This window comes from Eriocheir sinensis, unplaced genomic scaffold (genome assembly GCF_024679095.1).
Source record: "Eriocheir sinensis breed Jianghai 21 unplaced genomic scaffold, ASM2467909v1 Scaffold91, whole genome shotgun sequence".
Taxonomy (NCBI): domain Eukaryota; kingdom Metazoa; phylum Arthropoda; class Malacostraca; order Decapoda; family Varunidae; genus Eriocheir; species Eriocheir sinensis.
Genome location: NW_026112286.1, coordinates 312716 through 340125, shown reverse-complemented (window position 1 = coordinate 340125; position 27410 = coordinate 312716). Strand labels below are relative to the sequence as shown.

At 40.5% G+C, this 27410-nt stretch overlaps 1 long non-coding RNA gene across 3 annotated transcripts; it reads left to right on the top strand.

The window, feature by feature from the left end:
• Positions 1–2048: 2048 nt before the first annotated feature.
• LOC126994893 (uncharacterized) lies at positions 2049–14133 on the top strand. 3 transcript variants are annotated; one of them, XR_007749671.1, is made up of 7 exons: positions 2049–2159; positions 6401–6501; positions 7225–7348; positions 8129–8325; positions 9122–9264; positions 11458–11600; positions 14049–14133. It is a non-coding gene; the product is annotated as an uncharacterized LOC126994893 (long non-coding RNA). The 3 variants fall into 3 exon arrangements; XR_007749672.1 differs by lacking the exon at positions 2049–2159 and having other exon boundaries at positions 6247–6501; positions 8129–8281; XR_007749670.1 differs by lacking the exon at positions 2049–2159 and having other exon boundaries at positions 6247–6501.
• Positions 14134–27410: the final 13277 nt, after the last annotated feature.

Below are 27410 nucleotides of genomic sequence, written 5' to 3'. Positions count from 1 at the left end.
GATCGATGACAGTCTGCGCACGAGGAACAATGGCGTAAAACTCAGATGTAGACAAGTAAATTCAGATTGCACCAAATTTTTCTTCACCAACGTTGTAGTGCGAGAATGGAATAAGCTTCCACCATCAGTGGTCCAGTGTAACACGATTGACTCCTTCAAAAATAAGCTCGACCGTCACTTCCTTCAACTTAATATCAACTAGAGTAGAAATGCAACGTTTTGGAGTCTTCTGATTAATGTAAAATCACTTAGGTTTAAGGACAGACCACCAAGTCTGGACCATGGGGTCTGTGTGGTCTGATTTTCTATGTAAATCTATGTAAATCTATGTAAATAAAGTTAACGAATTTTCAACAAGTGGATGTGGCTGTGGTGAAAACTATCATACACAGGTGAACCTGACGTACTGTGATAACGATCCCTTGGCGATAAGTGACATCATTGAGAGTGGAAACTTTAGTGATTTCTTAAATATTATGACTGTGATGGCTAACACTAGTATCGAAAACAAGACTTTCCCTGAGAGTGAGAAAGCGGCGATCGTGAAACCTATCGTTAAAGGTAAACTGGACCCACAGTGTTTAGTTCCTTTAGACCAGTATCCAGCTTGACGTTTCTATCTAGGATACTTGAAAATGTGATCTTAAATTAGCTAATGGAGCATCTGCTAGTGGTGCAGGCTTTACCGGATAATGAATCTGCCTACAAGAGGCTTTACTCAACTGAAACTACTCTCTGTTTGGTGGTAAACAACTTGCTTGTGCTTATGGAAGAGGGGAAGTGTGGTGTTCTGATTTTGTTAGACTTGAGTGCTGTGTTTGACACGGTGGAGCACAGTCTATTGCTTCAGGATTGCAAGAATATTGGAATTGAGGGTGGCGCGCGCTGGATCATCTGAGGAGTTACCTTGAGAACAGAACTTACTGTGCGCAAATAGGTAAATCGTTCTCCACTCATAAACTTTTGCAAAGAGGAGTCCCCCAGGGAAGTGTACGGGGTCCAATTTTATTCTGTGTTTATACTATTGGTCTTTCACATTTGCTAAGAAGGCATGAAGTTGACTTTAAACTGTATGCTGATGATACACAGTTCTATTTGTCGCTGAGTGATGTGGAAAACACTGAAGATAAGCTGAGCAGAATTATGGATGATGTCGGGAAATGGATGAATTCTAAGCAACTGAAGCTGAATGAGGATAAAACTGAATGTTTGATTGTCGGGAAGAACAAGGATGTCAGGAGGCTAGATGTTTCCACTCTTCGGATAAAAGATGACACTAGGACTGTAAAAAAGTCAGTCAAAGATCTAGGTGTGATACTTGACTGCACTCTATCATTCAAAGAACAGATCAATCAGGTGGTGAGAACGGCAGGCTACCATCTCAGAAATATTGCATTTGTCAAGAAATACCTGGATGATAAGACTATGAAGATGCTTATATATAATCATGTAACTAGTAAGCTGGATTATTGTAACTCCCTTTATTATGGCCTTCCTAAATATCTGCTGAAGAAACTACAACTTGTTATGAACAGAGCTGCATTTGATTTAATTTCAGGATATAAGCTACGTACGGGGAAATTAACCTTCCTCCTCTTCATCGTGGGGCAAGAACGAGGAGGGACTGGGAGGAAAAGAAAGGGGAGGAGGGAGGGAAAGTTGGGGAGGGAGGGAAAGCTGGAAAGCAAGATTCTTTCATGTTTTTTCATCTTTTCTTCTCTTCGTCGTATTTTTCTGTTCTTTTCCCTGATTTTCTTTCCTCCTGACTTTGGTAGAGTTAGCCACAGCCTGAAACACAAGAAAACACGCCAAACAGATATGCCAGGAAAAAAACAATTATACACATGCTCCCTTGCAGAGGTGCCAAGTCTTCATCCTCACCACCATCTATCCTCCATTTTCTGGCCCATAACTATTACAACGAACCATCAACAATTAACAAATATAACGAGAAAAACAAGTAAATTTTATAAATGGGGTTGAGGGGGTAGTTTTTAGGTGTACACTTGGCATATGACGGTGAAAATGTGGCCGCCTTGCATCGCCTCCTCCTCCTCCTCCTTCCTCCCGGTCAGCTGATCCGAGGTGGACGGCGTTCCGCGTGTCGGCCAATTTCCTTTTAATCCAGGACGACACAGACGGCCATGGATGGAAACAAGGTAGGTAGTCGTGTTATCAGGGATTAGGCCGGGCGAGGAGAGTTAATCAAGGCGAGACAAGTGATAAATAGCAGAAAACATGGACAGGGTGGCGGCGGACAGGGCGCGTGATGGCGATAATAATAGTTATTTTATCATTATTATTATTTCCTAATCTACAGTGCCAGGGAGGGAAGCAAAGGAGGTGACGTCTTGTTCAGGGCCTAGGAATCGTCTGGACGGTGAAATAAGGCGTTAAACTTGGAAAAATATGAAAAATATAATTTGTGATGGATGAAGCTGGCTGCGTCGGCTACTAGTGTCTTGATTGCTCTCTTGAAGGTTACCTATGTTAATGAAGGCGTGGAGGAGGTGATTGTTGTGGAAAATAAGGTTGACAGCCTCGGGTGGCGGTGTCGTGATAAGCCTGCCAGAGAGGCGACCCAAGGGTGTGTGTGTGTGTGTGTCCTGAGGTGAGGAGGCAGGCGTTCAGGGGAGGACACTCTGGCAGGGGTCAAGGCAGGGGCTGTGGGCAGAGGGATGGCAGCGGTGACGTGTGTGTGTGTTGAGCCAAGCATGCAGGGGCAGGGACAGAGTCAGGGATGATACCACAGGGGCAGGAGCAGGGACAGGGGTGTGTGTGTGTGAAGAGCGGGACACATACTGGGGTGTTGGCTCTCTGGGTGTTATTCTATACTTTTCCTCCCTGGTGTGCCCCGTGCCAGGGAGGAGTTTTGTGTGTATTCCCCTGTATTATATTGACCCTAAGGAGAGGCAAGGGTGTAAACCTCCCTGTAGGTGAGGCCGCATTAGATTCATTTATTTATTTATTTAATTTTTATGTTGTGGTCTCTAGCGGTGGTAGGCTTTCTTGGGGAAGCCTGCATGGTGGTCATCCCAAGCCTGTCAAGATGCAGCAGGCAAGTGTTAGAGGTGACTGTGGCCGTTTCAAGACACACCAAACCCTCAGAAAAAAATAGTTTGGTTCAGCAGTGAGGTGAACCTGTGTTAACTCCCGTGGTTTACTGCACCCAACAAGGATATGTTAGAAAAGATAGGGACACTCGGGTTGCAGAGGTTTTGACACTTTCCGGTTCGCCACCTGTGGGTGTTCACACCTCCGTGATTTCGCGTGCTAGTTGTTTCGCCACTTGAAAGGAGAGGTTCTGTTACTCACCAAGAAAACCTATTAAACATTCTAAAAATGTTAACAAAAAACATCTCCTGCATCCTTTAACCTGTATACAGTGATGTCCTTTGTTAGAGAAAGGGGTCATGGTAGGTTGCATTTTTTTCTTATATTTTTTATTTGCCCCATAAAATGAGAAAAAAATTATTTCATTTTATTGCTTTGATATTATATATATGTTGAGTGACAAATATTATCAATACAAACAAAATTAAAGGCCATATAATGGCTCAAAAAGGGAATTGAATATATACGTACTAAAAGCTTCCATAAGAGGTATGTATACTATATTGGTAATAATAAACAGTGCACAGGTAAAAAATCTGAGTGTTAAAAAACATGCCGCTCCTGCATGCCACCTCTTCTAGTCTCAGTTACGAATCATTCATTGCCGCGGACGTTGGGTTAGGTCCAAGCCCAACTATTGATGCTCAAGCTCTTAGAAATGCTTCAGTGCACAGGTCGCCATCCTCGTATCTGTCCCATAGGTCGAAGAGACGGCCATGCAATCGAGCGTACATAGTTTGATTGCGTTTGTTGAGGAGGTTTTCAGATACGAGGTGCATCTGAAGCTCTACGGCTGCCGCTTCTTCACGAAGGAGTGTGACTAAAGGGTAAAAGCCCAAGTCCGCTCTGCCAGCTTTACCGTTCAGTCGGCAATGCCAGCCTAAAAAGAATAAATAAACAAAATAAAATAATGATTTACAGCTAAAGCACTAAAAGTTTGATTGTTGTGTAGCAGCATGGCAAATGTGGAGCAAGTCTAGGCGGTGGCTGAGTGGCAGCGTGCTGGGCCCACATTCACTGCGTGATGGACGACGTGAGTTCGAATCCCCACGCTATCACCTCGGATTTTTAGTCACCGCCGAGTGGCTTAAGACTACCCACATGCTGTCCTGCAGACCACCCATCAACCCGGACTCTAGAGGAAACCGTCCAAGTTAATCAAGAACAAGTTCCGGGGGGCAGCATGAGCCAAGAGCAGATGGCGCCACTATAAACACTTGCCTGCGCCATGACGGGCTGAGGCCGACTACCATTGAGGCCCCACAAGCAAGCCTACCGACGCTAAAGGCATAGATGTAAAAAAAAAAAAAAAAAAAGTCCGGCTAAACTAAAGATTTCAGACTTTCCACCTCACAAGAAAACAGAAGGGTAATGGTAAGCTATAGTCTAAGCATTTGTTTACCGAAACATCTGTAAAGAGCGAAACGTTCAGGTATCGAAACCACTCGGTGGCGAACCGGACCACTGTTAGGTAGCGAAACCTCTTGCGCGAACGCTACGGGTAGCGAAGCCTCTGTCAAGCGGCCGCTCAAGTCAGGAGAACCACTGATAGATACAGATGAGAAAATGAGTGAGGCTTCAAACAGATATCTCTTAACTGTATTTACCAATGAAAGATTAGATGATATACCACAGGGAGAACAGATCTACAGGGGAGAAGAGGTAGAAGGATTAACCAACATCAACACAAGTAGGGAGATCGTGATTAGAAAAAGTGGAGAATATTCACGAGAGGGTAGCCTACTAACTTTGAGATGCTGACTGCTTGTTTCTGGACAAAATATGCTGCTGTTTATCATGAAGACAGTACTTTTCTCCGGAAATCACTAAATGATTGACTTTTCAGTGCCTATTGTGCCGCAGCCACAAAATAGCTTGCCAAGGCTCAACTTGGACACCCGTGGGAAATCGAGGGTTTTGGGTGGGGGAGCATATTTAAACTACATACTCCAACCGAACGTTACATAACCTCTTAACCTGGACCCCCTCATGTATATGCAACTTATTTCTGCGAGGAGGTATTTCTCGCAGCACCGGCTGGACCGCCGGCTTCAGAGGAGGCTACACTTTCGTGAATATTACCCAAAAAAGCTATGTGAGCCAAAAAAACTGGTGTGACGGCATCCCATAAGTTGATGGATCATGTGAACCGTGGACGTGTGTGTTCAATCTAAAGCAGGTCAGATAAGTGAGTGTGTGGGGCGGAGAATATCCAGACCGGGTGTGTGTTTCGATACATGCAGAGGACGTGTAGGAAACTAGAAAAAGGATAAAATAAACTCCCGGGGCATGACACAGTATTAACTAACCTAATGCACACTACAGTAACCTTACTTAACATTACTGCCACAAGATGCTTAGGCTGAAGGAACAATATTAACTCAACTAACCTAACGCACATTACAGTAACCTTACCTAACATTACTGCCACAAGACACTTAGGCTGAAGGAACAATATTTACTCAACTTAATGTAACCTAACGCACACTACAGTAACCTTACCTAACATTACTGCCACAAGACACTGAGGCTGTGTGTGACAACTAGCTTAATGGTGTGTCGAGATGGTAGCATATAGTAAGGTGTGTTCTTTGGGGCGCCTACAGTGTGTCCGGTTACTGGTTTGGATGTCACGGCCTCAATGGCTCACGGCTGACATGGCCAGGACTCCTTCAAAGCTCCAGGAAACTAATAGCAAAGAGTGGACTGATCCAAACAACTGAAAATATAGCCACAAATGTGTGTGTGGGAACCTGGGGAGTCGCTGGTCAGGAGTTAGTTATAATATATATGGCTAGGCTTAAAAGAATATATGGCTGTGTTAGTTTAAATATATGGCTGTGTTAGTTTTAATATATGGCTGTGTTAGTTTAAATATATGGCTGTGTTAGTTTAAATATATGGCTGTGTTAGTTTAAATATATGGCTGTGTTAGTTTAAATATATGGCTGTGTTAGTTTAAATATATGGCTGTGTTAGTTTAAATATATGGCTGTGTTAGTTTTAATATATGGCTGTGTTAGTTTAAATATATGGCTGTGTTAGTTTAAATATATGGCTGTGTTAGTTTAAATATATGGCTGTGTTAGTTTAAATATATGGCTGGGTTAGTTAAAATATACATATATGACTAGGGTTGAAAATATATGGCTGTGTTAGTTTAAATATATGGCTGGAGTTAGTTAAGAATCCTTATAATACTTAGCAAACCCAACACTAGGGTAAGGTGATGTACTCTCCGGTGCTAAATCTCCCACAGATATACTAATTGGACTTTGCCACACAGATGCTGGACTTTGTGGACCCTGGCGGCCATGGGGAGGTGTCCGTGGGCGCTGGGCAAGGCCGAGGGCGAGGAGTACAGCACACTGGATGAGGGGGACCATGGTAAGGGGTGGAGTGCTTGCTTCAATTCTCTGTTCAGTTATTTTCTTTTCCTTAGGCCAAAAGTTCAGGCTACCAAAAAGGATAATATTAGTCAAAATTTGTCCTAAAAAAATATATAATTGCTGGAGTGCCATGCTCTTACTGATGAACATGAATTAGCATACACACACACACACACACACACACACACACACACACACACACACACACACACACACACACACACAGACAGACATGCAGACTCACCATTCTGATAGCCCAGTGGGAAAAGCTCTGCTGCATGGATCTTAACCCGGTGGTAGCAGCGGGGATCATGTTTGTTAATGGTCCCTCCAAGCGAGAAAAATGAGAAAAAAATCATCACTCACACAAACCATTTCATAATATATATCAACGCATTTGTGATCAGTTTATGCATCATCTAATTTTGGGGGTTTATATTATGGCAAAAATTTGGCCTGTTGCTGCTACACACGGTAAAGCCACACATTTGGCCCGTCGCTGCTACCGGGCTAAGAAACTACCCTTGGAAATAATCACAACTCCTATGAAAGCCTTGTCATTGTGTGTGTGTGTGTGTGTGTGTGTGTGTGTGTGTGTGTGTGTGTGTGTGTGTGTGTGTCTGGGCGTCAAAATGTTTAAGAATCTGGCCCTCCTTCACCATTACTTATACCCTAATAATTTTCACCATCAGTCAGTTACCACCCCCTTTACCCCTTCCAGGATGGTGCAGGGCTCTCAGGAGATGGACAAGCAGGAACAGGGGACCAGAACTCACAGGTGTTCTTCATCGAGTGTGTGAGTGCTGCTGCTGTCGTCTCCATGAACACCTGCTCAGAGGCACCAAGTGAGTAGATGACGCTACCCAGAGTGACTAAAACAGGGAGGGCTTTGGGGAGTGAAACAGGGCTTGGGGTTTCTAAGGTACAGTGAAACAGGGCTTAAAGAGGAGCTGGGGGAGTGAAACAGGGCTTGAGGAAGTTATACCTAGGCTTATATATATATATATATATATATATATATATATATATATATATATATATATATATATATATATATATATATATATATATATATATATATATATATATATATATATATATCCTACATTTGATATACTATTTATTAGTTTGCAAAGGGATTTGAATTTTGTTAAATTTTACTCCCAACAAATTATTTTATCACAGGGACAAGGTCTGTACTAAATGTCTGGGCACCTCAGTTCACCTATTTGAAAAGCCTCTCATAGTACTTGTTGGGGTGTCCATGGGGTGTTTTGGGATGCTGGTAATAGTTTTAACATGCCCTCTGCACCTTGAATGAGAAAATCACCCATGAAAGCCCTGTTAATCTTCACTGTGGCCTTGGGAAACAGTCATAGTAGAAGCTGAAACTCTCTCGTATAAGTTGCTGGCCTTCATGGACTGTTTTGTGATGCTAGGTATAGTTTGAGCTGACTCCTGCACCTTGAAAGGGAAAATCACCCATGAAATCCTGGATAATTTTCTCTGTAGCCTTGGGAAACAGTTGTAATGGGATATCATTATGTATAACAATATTGACCTAAGAACATTTAATTCTTTATTTTTCCATGGCATGAGTGACCCCCAAACCCTCCCTTCCACAGGACCCGTCAAGCCAGTCTGCCCTGCAAGACTGCCTGGTCAAGATGGGGTCCAGCCTTGCACAGAACTGCTTGGCTGGCTGGCCAGTGCCACAAGTTGGTGGTGACAAAGTAATGCCCTCCATGACTGCTTCAGCCTGATGGATGGATCTCATGGTAGGGTATGATGGGCTGAGAGAGAAGGATGATGATGTAGCAAGGTAAGGCTACATCAGTTTATTCTACCCTGCTGCCAACGAGTGAACTTTTGATATGCAGTTTGGAATGTCCGTCAACTTAAGGTGTCTGGTGCAGTTTAGGGAAGGGTTAACTTTCTTTTTTTCAGCCAATGTTAAGAGCAGGGAAAGTGTAGAGTGACAGGACTTGGAGGAAGAGAAGGAAAAGGAATGTCAGTTAGAGAAGGGAAGGAAGGAGAATATGGATAAGGATGGAGTGAGAGAGAAAGGAAGAGAAGGGAAGGAAAGAAATATAAAGAAAAAACTGGAAATGAAATGAAAATAAAGAGGAAGGAGAATATGCAAATACCAAGATGGAGACAGAGAGAGAAAGGAAAGAAGGAAGGAAAGAGATATATATAAAGAAAAGATTAGGAACAAGAGGAAAATAAATAAAGGAGGAGGAGGAGGAGGAGGTAGAATATACAAATAAAGATGGAGACAGAGAGAGAGAAAGGAAGGAAGGAGAATATTCAAATAAAGATTGAGAGGAAGAGAATGGTCATCTGTTTTGTCCCCTGCTAGTTGAGCACTCCTGGTCGCATGTTCCTGAAGTCTGCGGGCATGTGGTCCCTGAGTGAAGAAGCTCGGCTGTAACTTGGCAGCTAACCACGGGCTGTTCTGGAAAATACTCTCATTGTGATTCATTCCCAAAATTACCTTAAGTAACTCCAACCAAACCTTACCTAACTTTCCCTAACCTAACCTCACCTATCCTGCCCTGCTCAAGAGTACAGACTTGGGGAATATGCCTCCTGGTAACCCCTGTCATGGCCTGCAGGTGTGTGGTGACCCAGGCTGTGGAGGGTGGCTGCCACACTCACTGCTCCAGCCACTCACAGCTGTACCTCAGGAGCCAGACACCATCTGCTTCACTCCTGCCCAGACTTTGCCACTCACACCCAACAGCTGCTTCATCTTAAGGTAGGACTGCTTGATTATTATTATTATTATTATTATTATTATTATTATTATTATTATTATTATTATTATTATTATTATTATTATTATTATTATTATTAACCAAGAAACAGGCCCTGCTGGAAAGAGTCAAAGGCTATAAACCAGAGGGTGAGTGACATTGTATGAATTTTATATAGAAAGAAAGGAAGGAAAGAGGAGATGGAAAGGAAGAAAGGGAGAAAGGAAAGCAGAAATTGATGAATGAAAGGAGGGAAAGAGAAGGAAGGAAGACAGGAAGGAAAGAAAGAAGTGAAGGGAGGAGGAAAGGATAGAAGGAAAAAAAAGGAAGAGGAGGGAAGGAAAGAAGAAGGAAGGGGTGAGGGTAAGGATACTACTACTACTACTACTACTACCATAGTTAAGTTATCATTATATTTTATCGCTGATAACAAAATCAGAGTTATCGTTGCTACTTATTTAAATATATATCGGTATCTTTTTAGTTAGGTAACCAAACTTGATATCGCTACTATTTTTACTATTTTCTCAGAAGAAACAAATTGTCTCCTCCTACACGTGGCCCAACTGGTGTTGTGAAAAAAACTGGTATGAAATATCTTTCGGTGAAGAGATTTCTACATTAGATCATCAACACTAAAACACTAATCATCAACAAAATCAATATTTTTTTAAATCAGCTTTACTAAAAATTTAACTTTGCCTCAAATTTGAGTTGCTTGAAGGCTGAATCAGACATGGTACCATTATCCACAGCTGTTTCTAGAACGACACTCTGTACGAGTTGTATTTATATGTACAGAGTGTCGTTCTAGAAACAGCGAGGATGGTGGTACTGTATGTATGATTCAGCCTTCCAGCAACTCTAAATGTGTTAAAAAGCTTTGTGAGACTGTACAGGGCTACGCTTACTGGTCTGAACATGTGCAGTTCACGAGAGACCAGTGTTTGTAAACAAAAGTGCCAGCTTTTGACGGTGGGACACCAAATAACACAACACCGGGAGCCTTCAATACCATGGCATGCTCACAAACGAATATGGAGTATCAAATTTAAGGCAGTGAATAATAATTTTGGGGGCAAAGTTAAATGATTTTTCTCTTTGATATATTGATTTTTGAGTCTAACATAAAAAAAACCCAGTGTTTTAATGTTGATGCTGTAAGTATGAAATCTCTTCACCGAAGTTTTTTCATACAACACCAGGCGCCCGGGCCACGCATGTGCAGTAGGAAGGAGACAACGTTTTTTTTTTCTGAGGCGGAAAAAGTAGCGATTATCGCTAGTTTGGTTACACAAGTAACGAAGATACCGATATATATTTAAATAAGTAGCGGATGGCCGATAACCCGATTTTGTTATCAGCGATAAAGTATCGCGATAAGTTATCGCGATAACGCCCAGCTATGTTTACCCCACTCTGGCTTACAATAATAAAACTCACAGAAACATAAGGAAAATATTTTTTCACATTATAAAAATATAAAATGTATTCCCTTTTTGAAAACTATAGCCTATAAATCTCTCGATGTGAAATATAGGAACACAGTCATATTTGTGTCTCCTAATGAATAGAATGTAAAACTACAATTAATTACCTTTCTGAAAGGTATCCCCTTCTTTTAGACTAGTAATATTAGACTAGCTTCCCTTTCTTCTGAATTTTTGTAACAGAAGGAGCATCTACTTTCATGAAAAATATATGGAACTAAATATTAAATTAATGTGATAAGATAGTCCTTTCTATGAATATTGATATCTGAAACAGTTAAAAACACCAACTTCCTTATAGTCTCAAACTCAAAAGTGTTCACTTATGGATGCCTTTCAAAAACTTAAACATGAATGCATTGAGTAGGCCAGATCTGTATGTCAAAACAAACTGCGAGTCTGATTAGGCATTACAGTATTGCTATTTTTTTTATTTATAGCAATACTGTAATGCCTAATCAGACTCGCAGTTTTGACTTACATACAGATCTAGGCCTACTCCAGTTGTGCAATCTGCATGTGACCAATTTCTACAACCCCGACATTGGAGCCATTTTTCTGAAGGTCTTCCCTCCCAAAATTACCTTAAGTAACTCCAACCAAACCTTACCTAACTTTCCCTAACCTAACCTCACCTATCCTGCCCTGCTCAAGAGTACAGACTTGGGGAATATGCCTCCTGGTAACCCCTGTCATGGCCTGCAGGTGTGTGGTGACCCAGGCTGTGGAGGGTGGCTGCCACACTCACTGCTCCAGCCACTCACAGCTGTACCTCAGGAGCCAGACACCATCTGCTTCACTCCTGCCCAGACTTTGCCACTCACACCCAACAGCTGCTTCATCTTAAGGTAGGACTGCTTGATTATTATTATTGTTATTATTATTATTATTATTATTATTATTATTATTATTATTATTATTATTATTATTATTAAGCCAAGAAACAGGCCCTGCTGGAAAGAGTCAAAGGCTATAAACCAGAGGGTGAGTGACATTGTTATGAATATTAAGAACATTTTCTTCAGTAATCTTTGACAGAGTTGCAGTGTTATGATAAATGAAATTATGAAACTTAGGTTGCAAAGCAGCCTGAATCTACGACCTGTTGTTCGTTGTTTTGAGGTCTACAAAAACTTCTTTACTCTCAATTTTAGGCACTTGATACACTAAAGCAATTAATAAATCATGAACACAGACTTTACTTGTTCATTATGTATTTATACCTTGGAGGAAGATTTATACCACTTGGCATTCCAAACCAAAACAAACCTTCTTTTGACCTGTATCGCTTTTCATCGGCTCATCACGGCCATCACTTCTTCTGGTACTAACTCTCCTCTCTGCCTCTCGTAGTTGCTACATTCTACAATTAGGTGTTCCACTGTTTCTTTCTCCCCAGTGTCCTAGACAGCTACAGCCCTTTGTGTTGCTAAGTCTCATACCTGTCAAGCTACTGTGGTGTCTTGCCATAAGATTTTGCGTTAGAGACCATAAGTTTGTGTTGAAAAGACTTCCGACGGACTCAAGCAGGGTGCACGAGATACCCCCCCCCCCCCCACACACACACACTAATCGTAATAGTAACCGTTACTCAGCATGCTCACATGAATTTAAATATGGCGCGTACGATATATTTAAAATTGTTTAAAACAAACATGTTAACCCTCTCGCGCACAGTAAGTTTCCAGTAAGTTTCTCTTCCACTCACCATGCATCTCTCAGGCCCGACCAGCCTTTTTTTGCCGCCGCGAAACTCTTGCCTTTCAGTATGTATTTTACCATCACAGATATATCGTACCCCAATAAATTTGGTATCAATGGCTTCATAAAGACTTGTACTAGAACATGGGCAAATAAAAATAGAGGAAACAATATATATAAACAATAGAAGCTCGTTTCAAGTCTCCGTATAGAGTATTGTAGACAATAAATCCTAAGTACCAACTCTTCCCCACTTGCTATCTCGAAATTTTGTGGGCCAACTTTTTCACCCGATTATATGTTTCGAAGCGGAATAAAGTGAGGATTCTTATGGTATCCTCAAAATCTTCATTCGCCTATTAGTTCCTGAGTTACTCCAACAAAACTGTATTTTTTCCTCTCCCATCAGAGTAGCCTAACAACTAAAAATCGCTCCATGCTCCTCATTTATGCTCTTTAGAAAGGTTGCCATATGTTATCATTAAGAAACTTATCCCAACAAATGACGCTCCAAATTTGACGCACTTCCACTGAAAACTTAATTTTTAATCAATTTTTTAAACTTTTATGATGTGTTTCGCATCATCGTGCGCCAGGACCTTTACCTTTGATGATGCAAACGCGTCATCGTGTGCGAGAGGGTTAAAAAAACATCGCCAGCGGAGTAAAATGTAAGATTTTCAACTTACGCCGTAAAACTTGAAAATCACCGAAATTACGTAAGACTTATGCAAAAAACGTAAGACTTGACAGGTATGAAGTCTTGGTGAGAGTGAGTTCGGCCCCTCAGCGGCTCCTTTTGGTACTGTGTGGGTTTCGGCCTTTTGAATATCTCATTATCACGAGTTCTACTGACTAGATTCTGTTTGGTACTTTCCAGATTGAACATAAGTAAGTCTTCGTGGAATCTATTGGAAAAATGTTTCAAGCTATACATGCGCAGGAGATTAGACAAAATGGGAGAATGGTGTAAGCTTGGGTGCGAGTATTTAGCTTGTAATAACTGAATGGTAGAGTGTTTCTCACCACTTCACCTGAAATATGTTAGCATAAACACTTGGGATCAATGTCTTGTAGACTATAGGCACAGTGCATCATGATTTATCACGTGAGAGATTTTAAAGTGTGCGAGTCTTCATAGCATCAACAGGCCTTGACTCTGTTTTAGTTAAAGTAGCTAGCGATCACTGACAATTTTGGGGGGACAGAACTCCTCTAATTGTCGCTGACTGTATGGCTTGTCCCATTGCCTCATGCAGTGTGTGTGTGAGTGTGTGTGTGTATTCACCTAGTTGTGACATACAGGAAAAGAGCTACCCTCGCGCTGTCCTGTCTCCATATCCTCTCTTATCCAACTTTTTCTTAAAATCATGAATGTTTCTTGCACAAACCACCTCCTCCTCCATTCCATTCCATAGCTCAATGCTTCTGTTTGGGAAGCTAAACTTTTTCACATCTTGCCTACACGTGGTCGCCCTCAACTTCTTTCCATGTCCTCTCATTTCCCTCTCGCTCCACACACACTCCAGATTCTCCACCCTGCTCGCTACCCTGTACACCGCTATCAGGTCTCCTCTTTCTCTTCTTCTCTCCAGGGTTGTGAGCCCCATGCTATTGAGTCTCTCCTCGTAAGTCCGATCCCTAAGTTCCGGTACCATCTTGGTTGCCATTCTCTGTACTCTTTCCAGCTTTCTTATATTTTTCTTTTCGTGAGGAGACCAGACCACTGCTGCATACTCCAACCTTGGCCTTATCATTGTAACTATTAATTTCTTCATCATCTCCTCGTCCAAATACACAAATGCCGTCCTTATGTTCCTCAGCAAATTCATAGTTTGTCCCGTTATCCTGTTGATGTGTTTGTCCGGTGACATGTTCTCTGAGACAGTCACTCCCAAATCTTTTTCTTCCACTCCTCTGCATATTATCTCACTTCCCATCTTATAATCATATTCACATCTTCTACCACTCCTACCTAACTATTTTTTTTACATTTCCCAAGGTTGAATTCCATCTGCCATGTACCACTCCACTCCCATATTTTGTCCAGGTCCCTCTGCAATGCCTCACAGTCTTTCACATCATTGACTCGTCTCAATAGCTTTGCATCATCTGCAAACAAACTCACATAGCTGGTCACTCCGTCCACCATATCATTTATACAAACAGCAAACATTATTGGCGCCAGCACCGAACCTTGTGCGACCCACTCCTCACTGGGCACCAGTTGGAAAACTTATCCTTGATTATTGTCCTCATTTCCCTGTTAGTTAGGAAGTCCTCCAGCCACTTAATCAGTCCATGACCAACTCCACCCTTATTTTTAATCTTCCAAATTAGTCTTCTGTGCGGTACTTTGTCGAATGCCTTTTTCAAATCCAGGTACACTCCATCCCCCAGCCTTCTCTCTCCTGTATTAAATCCGTCACCCTTGAGTAATAACACAAGTTGGTGACACACGATCTCCCTCTCCTGAATCCAAACTGGCAATCCGAGATAATTCTCTCACTTTCCAAAAAATCTGACCACCTGGTATTAACCAGCCTCTCACATATCTTCGCAACCACACTAGTGAGTGATACCGCTCTGTAATTTAATGGGTCCTCTCTCTTACCTCCTATATAAATTGGCACTATGTTTGCTCTCTTCCAATCTTGTGGTACCCTTCCTTCACTCAGGGAGGCGCTCATTATAGAGTGCAGTTTCTCTGCAAGTTGCTCACTACATTCTTTCAGGATCCAACCTGATACTCCATCCGGCCCTGTCGTCTTTCTTACATCCAGCTTGTTCAAGCTTTCCTTGACCTCCTGCACCGTTAACTGTATCTCCTGCATAACCCTTCCTTTTTCCTGGCCCGGTGCCCCCCGAGCACAGCTTGCGTAATTCACGAGTAAAACACGTGAATCCAACACGTGGATACGAAGAGTAAATCTGGTTCATTTTGCAAGATGATTTCACGTGAATGTGACACGTGATTTTCACGTGTTGTAATTCTCGCCTAAAACACGTGTAAGATTCACGAGTATTTGACGTGAATATTGTGTGTCTATTACCCGTGTTAATCTAGATGGGATTTTGTCTTAATTATCCGGGCGGGGATGAACAAATTGCATTAAGGTTGGCAAGATACTGCCACCCGACCTTGCATATTCTATGTTTTAAACACCAAAGAAAGTCTAAAACTCCTCGAAATTTCACCAATAAGTGGACATCCACTTATTGGCGAAATTTCAACGAGTTTTCGACTTGCTTTGGTGTTTAAAACATAGAATATATATGCAAGGTGGGGCGGCCGTATCTTGCCAACCTCAATGTGCAATTTGTTTTCTGCATCCCCGCCCAGTATATTAATATTTTGTAGTATGTACTGATACACAAGTTACAATGCAGTATAAGCAACATATATATGTGCATATATACTGTATTGTACATTATGCATACATAGCTGGACTACTACAGCAAAATATTAACATGTTCTGTAAAGAATGACAATATCAAGAAAATAACAATTTCTGTAAACATCATAATTCTAATGGTCTTTAGGGTAACAACAAACCCACAAAATTACGGAAGGAATTAAAAAAACTATGATAGTGAACTTTATGGCAGCTGCCATATACTTGTACAAAACATTACATTCATTAAAACTTATAACACATTTCTGAGGTATGATGAACTAGAGTCAATTATCCTCCTCTTTGTGACAAATAATACATAACTTGGTATCAAGCACATAGTATACAAAAGGCTTTGGATACTGGGAAAAAATTAAATCTTATTTTAATCATAACATACATATATCAAATTACATGGAATGTAAGGAAAGGTATGAAACAATATCAATGGCCTTGCAATTGTTTTAAAATACCTAAAATACATAAGTAGAGTGATTTATGAAAGTAGGAAAAACATTGTCATCTCTTAATAATCTTCTCTGGAGATGCATGATATTGAATAACATGCAATTACTAATCTTCTTTGCAACATATAATGCATAAGCATGGTTAATGAATAAGCTGACTTAAAAAGCATTATTACTGGCTACTCTGTTTGGGTCTGGGGCTGAACTGTGAAGCTGATGTGCTGTCGAAGCAAACTAAAGGATCTACTCAGCAGTTTCCTTCCTTTTTGGGGCGTTGCGCAGTTTTGTTGCAATCATATGATTTACTTCAGCTGCACTGGAATCTGTGAATTTCTGAAGCACACTGTCAAATGAGAGTAAACAGCTTTGTGTTTTTATATGCAATTTTGGCCCTTTGGCCATACATATTATATTTGCAAAAAGAAGGCTTTTACTCATAAAACTACACAGCAACTTTGATACCATATTTTTTTCTTCACATCACCTATGCGAATACACTTACTATGAATTTCTTTAAAAAAATAAGTGAGATTTTCCAATTCCTTTTCTACAGTTTGAACGTCTTCTAAGGTGTTACTCCGCTTGATAGTCAGGTCTATACCACTGTCACTAAATGAGCTAACACGGTCGACAGATTTCACATCTCTCACCTCGTGCTTCACATCTCTCATCTCATCCCTCACATCTAACAGCAGGTGAAGAACACGTTTCTGGAACCCTATTGAGGAAATAACCAAATGAGAAACACGAGAGGGGTTAAGTGGATTGATCTAAAGGCACGTATCATTGTCTCTATTTCTTTCTCTCTGATGCCTCGAAAAAATCAGAAACTGTTCAGCACAAAAGTATGAAAAATTTACCTTCTTTGAAGTCTTTTGTACAGTGGTAGGACATATGTGTTGTCACAGTTTCCAAAATGTTTGGGCGCCAGATGTTCGTTCTCAGTGGGAGTGATGCGTGTACGTGTCAATGTATGTTAGTGTGGGTGTGGGCGTGGGGGTGTATCTATATTCTTGAAAATATTTCATCACATTTCGTAAGTAATTGTACGCTTGAACAGGTCATGAGTATATTGTTTTACTAAAAATATTCTCAAGTCGGAGCCGGTGAACGAAGCATAGCGGACAGTGTGACAACACTTGGGTACTGCTATTGTATAATATATTCTTATAAGGGGAGGCTGGCATGACTACAGCTGTTTTCTCAAAGAAATGTTATTATCTCCCCCAAAAGTTTTAATTATTTTAAGTGACAAACGTTCATCTATACTACGATTCTCAAGGAGTCGCATTATAGTATCATAATGAGACTTTAACCAATAAAAAGTATTACATGAAAGATATCAAAAGTCTGACAATTACTACTGTTACAGTATCTGAATCATCATGCTTACAATATAAGTTATTTTACATACAGTATACACAATATGTGACTACTTACTAGCTGTATCCATGGGGAAACTATGATCCTTTGGTTCTAGCTGCATTTGGAGGCGTTCATCCCTGCCAGTGTGATAGGGTGGGCTGCAGGGGTTATGTTGATCACGTCTGGTACGTTGATCCCTGATGTCACGTCGTTCTTGTTGGTCCCAACTGTAATGTGGTTCTTGTCGGTCCCTGATGTGATGTTGTTTTTCTTGGTCCCTACTGTAATGTCGTTCTTGTTGGTCCCTGATTTCATGTAGTTCTTGTTGGTCCCTGGTGTAATGTTCTTGGTCACTACTGTAATGTGGTTCTTGTTGATCCCTGATGTCATGTAGTTCATGTCGGTCCCTGATGAGATGTTCTTGGTCCCTACTGTAATGTTCTTGTTGATCCCTGATGTGATGTTGTTCTTGTCGGTCCCTGATGTGATGCTGTTCTTGGTCCCTACTGAAACGGCGTTCTTGTTGGCTCCTGCTGTCATGTAGTTCTTGTTGGTCCCTGATGTCATGTTGTTCTTTTTGGTTCTTACTGTAATGTTGCTGAGGTCGGTCCAGGCTGTTATGGCTGTCATTCTTAAGTTTCTTGGTATGGCCAGGGTTGCAAGACTTGTAATAATCTTGGCTAGATCCAGACATTGGAGAATGTCGTTCATCCACATCCCTGAGAATATAATGCCAGAGATTACTATATCTAATAATACATTTTTTTTATATTAAAAAGCATATTTCTTGACATATTAAATTGCACTAAACTAATTCAAAGAATTCAGATGATTTTTCTTCTTTTATAATTCTCATACCAAACATTGTTAAAACAGCAATTACACAGTTTGTCTATATTAATTTCTTCATCTGTCCAGAATGTTCCTTCCTCAATAACCTGAAATTTTGCCCAGTACTAATTACAGATTCACCATTATTCAGATTTTTAAGTGTGATAATTCATTAATTTAAATAGACATACTCATGTTTATATACAGTCCTCATCATAAGCATTGTCGCTGCAACTTCCCTGAGCATCTTAACCCCTTCACTACGGTGACGCTTATATTGGCGTTATGACTTTATAATTTAACGTTGGAATTTGTATATTACAACATAAGAATATAAGGCTTTGTTTTCTCTGTATGTTAGTGTGCATCTCTGAAATCCTGTAAAGAAGGGGTTATGCTTAAGAGTTTACGCTCCTGCTGATCCGTTGCAGTTACATTAAACCAAAATTATCAAACATCTGGCAACTCAGAGAGTGTGAGGTGACATTTTAGCAGTAAATTGTCACTTACCCGCTCACAACTGACATAAAGGAGCAATCTTCATGTGTACCTTCTCTCACTACCTACCCCAGACTGGCCTGCAGTCACTCACTGTTTCCATGCATACCTTGACATTGGCTCACTGCATGACCTTGTCAAGGGAGGACATCACAGCCATTACATTCCTTACAAGGCCAGATGAACCATTCGGGCCACCTCTAAGTAAATGGGTGTCAGTGTTCACCAAATTCAGTTGTATGCCATGACACTGGAGACAACAAAACATAAGAAAAAAATTCCTGGCAAGCCCCACAAGATATCTAGTAGAACTCTGTGACTGGTGCACCATGAAATGGGGTCCAAGCCAAAAAATAAAAGAAAATAACTTAAGAGTGGTTTGTTCAGTCTTGTAAAGGGAGGTAGTGGTTGTGGTGTCCTCCCTTGACAAGGTCATGCAGTTAGCCATTGTCAAGTTATACACGGAAACAGTAAGTGACTGAAAGCCTGTCTGGGGTAGGTTGTGAGAGGAGGTTTGCATGAAAATTTCTCCCTTGTGTCAGCTGTGAGCGGGTAAATGACAATTTGCCACTAAAATTTCGTCACGCACACTCATTTAGTTGCCGTATGTGTGATAATTTGGTTTAACGTGACTGCAACAGACCAGTGGGAGCATGAACTCTTTTAAACACTCAAGACGCTCAGGAAAGTCACAGCAACGATGTTTATAACGAGGATTGTATTACTACCTGATATACAGATTGTGTGGTAGGAATTACTTCTAACCAAATTTTTCACATGCATCTCAATTAGTATGAAAACCCTGAAAGGGTTTATTAGGAGAAAATAGAGAATTACTTACCAATCACAATCAGAAGAACTTGACCTTCTTAGAAATGAAGTAGAAGTTACACTTCTGCTTCTGGTAGATGACGTTTGAGACTGAGGTGATGGTGTGGCCCCATTTGGTAGTGAAGGCAGCGGTTGAGGAGGATCTGGAACCTTGTTCAGAGGTGAAATCCTTTCTTTGTCTTGGCTGGAGTAACTTCCTGCAACACTGAAGGAAAAAAATATCTATTTAGTAAACCAGATTTCACATAATTATAACAATAAGAAAAGCAGCACTTGCTTTGTAACCTGTCTGCTACCGCTGACGCGTCTCACGCGTTCAAAGCTAAACCACTCCTATATACCGCTGACGCGTCAGAAAATTATCGTAATAAATCGCAATAGAAAGAATGCTTTCATGCGCATTTCGGCGTTCACTTGAGTGCAGCACTTCTAGGGGACGGTGAGTGGAATGAACAACTTTTCGTATTGGTTTTGGCTATATTAAGTAATTTTAGCCCCCCAAAAAGAAAAAAAAATTGGCCAATGGGCGGTATAGAGCGCATCTTTTATTTCCCACAGGGCGGTAGCAGATGGGTTAAATTAGTATACTGTTGACCCATGCTAACTCCAGACTAATAGGGGAAAGGTTGGTCTGACAAATGCAAATGTCCGACAGATGAATTTACCCCCCCCCTCCAAAGGAGAAGAAAAAAAAAAAAAGCAGGTACAGGAAATCCCCGATATACGAAAGCTCGATGTACGAAAATTCGGATATACGAAAGTGAAAAATATAGGACAATTTTCGGTTCACGAAAGACATGCTTCGCATATACGAAAAGTACGACAGTTTCCGCGCCCACTGTTTCGTACCCGATGTCTATATCGGTCGCCGCGCGCCGTCAACAGCCTCACGCACACTCGCAGTGATTAGGCAGCAAGTGTCCATGTCCAGTCCCCTCCACTTCAACGCTCATCACTTAGCGTTGCCAGTTTGTGAACCCCTTGCTGACTCTCGAATCCGAAACACATCCCAGCCAGCGTGAGGAAACGTGAGGGTGATGGAGGGGTTGGGGGGGGGCTTGGAGTGGTGCGGTGGTGTACTGTTTGGCACGTGTTTCGGGCACGAGAGTCGAAACTGGCCTTTCACAGCTTGGGAAGTAAACATTGGCAATGTTAAGTGATGAGTTGTAGTGACGAGTTAGAGGGGATTGTCCTAACATATGTAATGCATTTCTATAACAGTAAAGGAACAGGAAATGGTAATTGTTTTTAATTATTTATGAGCCTTGCGTTTCATTGTATTGTGAGTAGTAAATTGCTTTTAAGCATAGTTATATTTAACTTTTTTTTTTTTTTTTTTTTTTGCTGGCGCTGGTCCCTAACCCCCCTATTTATTAACAATCCTATGGGGGAAATGGCTTCGATATACGAAAAATCGATAAACGAAAGGTTTTTTCAGTCCCTAACCCTTTCGTATATAGGGGATTTCCTGTACTTACACTTGGACTTTAGTCCCTGGGTCGGTCAGAGTCCAAGTTAGTGAGGAGTCTGAGTTAGCGAGGGTCAACAGTATTTGCATCTTTGCCTACGTACCACGCATATCCTGGCTACTGACAAAGCCATCTGGAAGGATCTTCTTAGGACGTTTTCTCTTGATCCTTGATACACCATTACTATCACCATCAGAGTCAGCACTGCTCAGAGTATCCTCAACTGTAGATGTGTGCAGGTAATCTTCACAGTCTTGGTAACTACCTGAAATATGAACAGAAAACAATAAATTATTTTACCATACATGCAGAACTCTACCAAACATGTGGGGTGGCACTTGAAAAGCAGAAATGCATGACACGAACTCCAAATTTACTTAAACTACTTTCACACATACATGCTCCATACAAAAGTTGGTAATATGATTCCTTCAAACATTTGAATTTTTGCCTACACAGCCAGGTCCCTCTTGAATGTTTAAAGGTTGCCAATGAGTGGCAGAGCAAAGGGACAGTGCACAAACAGTGTGAATGCACACTGTAACAACCACTACATATATGGTGGATTGCCCAGGGCCCATCTTCACCCACTGAGACCCAAGCCAGCCTTGGCTATGGCTGCTGACACTGGGAGGCCATATCGGATGACTCAAAACCCCCCACATCTTGCTCACAGGGGGGTAATCTCTAGTTGTCAGCGATATTTTTTATCGGTCTGAGCAGGACTCGATCATACTACACGCTCGTACCAAAATGGCAGGCACATGCTACCACTGAGCTAGCCAGTGGCTAGGAGCCCTGGACATGGGTCACAACCCCCCATTAATACATGGTACTCACTCACTGCTTGTGGACAGGGGCGTGGGGTATCAGAAAAAATGCACAAATTTTTCCTCTACGCCCGGGGAATCGAAACTGGCTCTCTCGGTTGTAAGCCAAGTGTGCTATGATTACACCAAATGCCCCTCAGTGCTCCCAAAACAATAGCTCCAAGCCTATGACTTATCTCTACCTCCATACGGTTCCCCCAGGTTCAATGTCCACATCCAAGTACCTAAACTTCTCCACCTGCATTCAGATTAATATATAATAACAGAGTCTATGCACTCTCAGCTGTAGCTATACATGAAAAGCAGAAAAATATAAGAAGATTAACACCTACCTGATGATATTTTCACTTTAACCAAACGGAATTTCCTCCAAGATTTTAAGTCCGGGTGTTGTTGAGACCTCAATGCCTTCTCTGCATTTACACCTTGAGGCCAATATAAGACTTGCTCTTCCTCATCGATCCAGCTACATGGTACAGTATGCTCCTCTTCTCGTTTTCCCTCAAGCCAGACTGCTCGTTTCCACATCCTGACAATTTATACCAGAGTTAGTAATTCAGAACCTATTGTAATAAGATGTTTTTATTTCATTTGAAGACATAACCTGTATCATATATATATATATATATATATATATATATATATATATATATATATATATATATATATTTATATATATATATATATATATATATATATATATATATATATATATATATATATATATATATATTTTACATACCATCACAGAGGTAAAACAACCCTGCAGCATCAAATGGTGGGAGATTAGGTTCAAACAATCTTATGTCAAAAATAGATGTGTAAATAGAAATATGACAATGCTGGCAAACATATTTACCTCAATTCTAAATAAGCTATTATATCTTTAACAAAATCAGTAATTTATAAATGCTACAAAATGAAACTTGTCACACCCTGTCAAAAGTAAATAGTCTCACCATTGATGATTATCTTCTCGTATAAAGACTTCCACTAGGTGTTACAGCCATCTTTAGATGTGAAATGAGAACAGGAGGGAATAAAGATGTGAAATGAGAACAGGAGGGAGTAGATGTAGCACACATGAAAAAAAAAAAAAAAAAAAAATTGAGGCCAGAATATCCAGAATATAAGACTCAAAAGTTCAGTATGAAAAAGGAGACATTAGAGATACTGTATTCATATTATCAAAATAATTTTTTTAAGCAGATGACAAGACAGCAAAGGCAAAACTAATTTAAATATCTTACATACTTTATTCAGTTTTGTCATGCAAAAATGGTATCAATACTACTCCGTCTTTGTAGGGTAATTTCACAACTTTTCTGAACAATTGCTTGGAATGAATAACTTTAATTTTGTCCTCGAAGTATTTTCATGAACACAATATTGATGAGTTTTGAATCTCAATGTTCAGTTAAAAAATTTTCAGTAAGGCTTTGGCTTAAAACATCACATGTATAGTATCCATTGTCCTTTACCTCTTTCAGGAAAACAAAGTCCTCACTTTCCAACAGGAAACAATTATCCTTGTACTTTGTGGAAATGCATGTTTCTAGAGAAGTGTCTTTGGTTGCACTGTATCTTTCCTTTTCAGCAAGCCTTTTGAATACTTGTGAGATGGGGTTATTTGTTGACCGCACTAACTTTTTTATTTTATATAAATGATTCTCAAAGGGGAATGCACTTAAAGAATTCAGTGAGCATTGATAGCTTTCCACATCATCAGCTAAATGGATGACATTATGTACATTATATACAACAAAATGAGGACCAAATACATCATGACATTGTTGCACAAAATACTCCAGTAGTTCTCGGGCATATGACAAGTAGCCATTCCTTATATAGTTATTTGAATTCAATAAGATACTAAGAGCTACAGTTAGTGACAGGCTTGTTTTGTAGATTTCAGCTGAAACAATATCTTTCATTGCAATGATACTTGTATACAAGATGAATTGCCTGAATTCAGTAGCCTTCCAGCGATCAATTAAGGCAAGAGATCTTGGCTGCCTTGCAAACTCACTTGGAAGTCTATTTGACATGCCCTTTAAAGCAGCAGACACCAAGCTTAACTGATGCTGGGAGAGTTTACACACTCTCGGACCTCTCATAAGAAAAAGTAACATTCTTCTTGTGACACCAAGGCAAATTAGATGCATGTAATCAAGAGGGAATCCTTTAACACAGGATATTCCATACTGAATGAGAGGACTTATTCCCCGTTGATGAGTTCCTTCATAATGACCTAGATTAAATTTTTCATCAGTTCTTTCTCTACATTTATCTTTGGAGTCTAGTATGACAACATTAGAGTCCCAGGTTCCTTTAATCTCACACCTTTCACAAGCATAATACCCGGTGTGGCCTTTAATGCATTTCAGAAAGGCTCGTGCAGGAGCGTCACATATGAACGAAATAATCTCCACTCCTAATCTTTTCCCATCCACAAATAAACCATCTTTTGAAAGTTTCATGTATTCTCCTAAAAAATCTTCTAGAAAACTTTCTACCGGTTCTGGCTTTGTCTTCCCACAATACAGAGCTACTAATGCTGGCCTGAAATTGCTAAACTTTATCAGTATTGGCCAGAACTGTTCATTACTTGACTTATACAATGGAATTCCATCTACATTTACACTTAATTTAATGAAATCATTGTTTTCTGTGAAATCTTTGTTGCGATTCAATATAATTTGTAAACATGAGGCCATTCCAAAATAAGAATAGCGTCCGCCACATTTTTCAACTGTTGTTACGTGCCTTGGCGTTTGCAGTAATGTCCGTGCATCTTTAGGAAGATTAAGCCCTCTTTTGTCAAGTATATTTCTAAAAGCTGACCAATTGCTTGATGTTTTATATTATTCTCAGAGGCCCACTTAGCTAATTCCTCCAGAACAGAATCATCATTGATGCTATCTTTAAGTTCAGGTTGACTATCACTGTCGGTGCCAGATTCTTCTTCTGAAGAGCATATTATATTGTCATCAATCAATTGTTGATAAGGTAAAGTGTAAGGCATATCAGTATTCTCCTTAGCATCATGAAGTTTACTGACTTTAGAAGAAGTATAGTTTTCTTCATCTTCACTACTAGAAAAGAGCTCTTGCAGTTGACGCTGTAATTTCCGGTACCTTTTATAGTAAGCCATGACTTTACTACAGAGCTTTTATATTGAATTATGAGGGATAGTTAACTAAGAATGAATACAGTATCATATATAAAGACTGTTTTAAAGTGAAAGAAACTGAAATGGCAGGACAGAATGCTAGAGAGAGAGAGAGAGAGAGAGAGAGAGAGAGAGAGAGAGAGAGAGAGAGAGAGAGAGAGAGAGAGGATTAGAGAATGCAAGGAGAGAATGAGAGAATTAGAGCATGCAAGGATAGGAATAAGCGGAGACTGCTGATGTGGCCATCCCCTAATGAGGGGAGTTCTTAGTAACAGGCATCACATATAGGTAGAAAAGGAACTGAAGCAATGTTATCTGAAATTAAGACAAAACAATATTATTAAAGGCTGTTCACTTAACTCTGAGCCGTGGAGCCGAGCCTCATTTGTAACGAGGCCGCTGATTGGCTGGCTGGCTCTCTCGCTCACCCTGTGTTGAAAGGCTGCATAATGAATGCTCGCGTGGCACATGTCTATGTTTTATTCGTTATATCTTGTCTCATACACATAACAGACCATTTTTGTTGGTACCGTTGCACTCAGCAGTGAATGCAGAAGCTTCGATACTCAGGGAAAAACTTTTACTAAGCAATAATAAAGAAGTTTTAGCGAGTTGAAGCGGAAATTTTCTTGCGATATCTTTATAACACTGTTTATTTATTATCATTTCCTGTGTAAATATTTAAAGGAATGCTGTTATAAACGATTGTGTTTCATAAAAGAATGTCTCCTGAACGGAATGCAATCATCAAATTATAGTTAGATGATAATATAAGCGGATTACTGAATTATTTATGAGCATGTGTCACTCGCCGGGAAGAGGGAGCAGCGACACAAGGCTGTAGGGAGGTGAGGACGGGGTAAGGAGAGCGCTGATTATTGGCGGCCTCTCTCACTCACCGTGTTGAGAGGCAGTGTATAATGGTATATGTTTATGTTTTATTCGTTATATCTTGTCTCATGTACGTGACAGATAATTTCTGTTGGTACCTTTAGACTCGGCAATGAATGGGGAACTTTCGATACTCAGGAAAAAGATAGCAATAAGCAACTATAAAGAAATTTTGGCGAGTTGAAGTGAAAGCTTTCTTCCGATATCTTTATAACGCTGTTTATTTATCATCATTTCCTGAATAAATATTCAAAGGTATGCTGCTATAAACTATTGCATTTCATTGAGGGATGTCTCCTGAACGCAATACAATTGTCAACTTATAGTTAGAAGGTAATGTAAGTGAATTACAAAATAATTTATGGGAAGGTATGACTCGCGGGAAAGGGCGAGCGGCGGAGTGCGGCCGGCCAGGCGGCAGACTCATGCTGCAGGTGAGGGGGAGGGGAGGCTCAGGCAGTGAAGACAGCACAGCAGTGAGGGGGGAAAGCAGAAAATATATAGGCCGGGTGTCCTGCATGCATTATTTATTATTTTACTTACTTGATTTTACTTATAGATACGATGCATCCTTTGGCACAACATGAAAGTAATGGTGCTAATCTGACGATTATTGACACTGGATTGATAGTTTTTCCTGTGGAACATATAGGTTATATAGCTACATGAAATAAAATCACGCCATGAAGATAAGACTTCTTCCCGCTAAGGTTTGCGAGGCCACACACACACACACACACACACACACACAGCTTTAGGAAGGAGGTGCCACTTTACATAATTCTAAAGGAAAGCATGGTTGTGTGGGATATGGTTCCAGTGATATAGGTGCATATAAGGCAAGAGTTACCATATATAGCTACATGAAATAAAATCACGCCATGAACACTTTACCCCCCATTTCTTTTCTTAAATGCCTGGACGGTGTGGTATTGTGAGTAAAACAAAAAAAATGTGTGTAATATAGCCTACCTTGAACCGTGAAATTAGAAAATGCTTCAAAGCATGTCATGTCCCGCGTTTAGGAAATGCTACTTCTGAGAGAGAGAGAGAGAGAGAGAGAGAGAGAGAGAGAGAGAGAGAGAGAGAGAGAGAGAGAGAGAGAGAGAGAGAGAGAGAGAGAGAGAAGGTTAGGTATAGGTGAAGGAATTAAGTCACGGTGGGAGCATAATCCAGTTGTGACTGGATCAGGAATTAAGTCCAGTTGT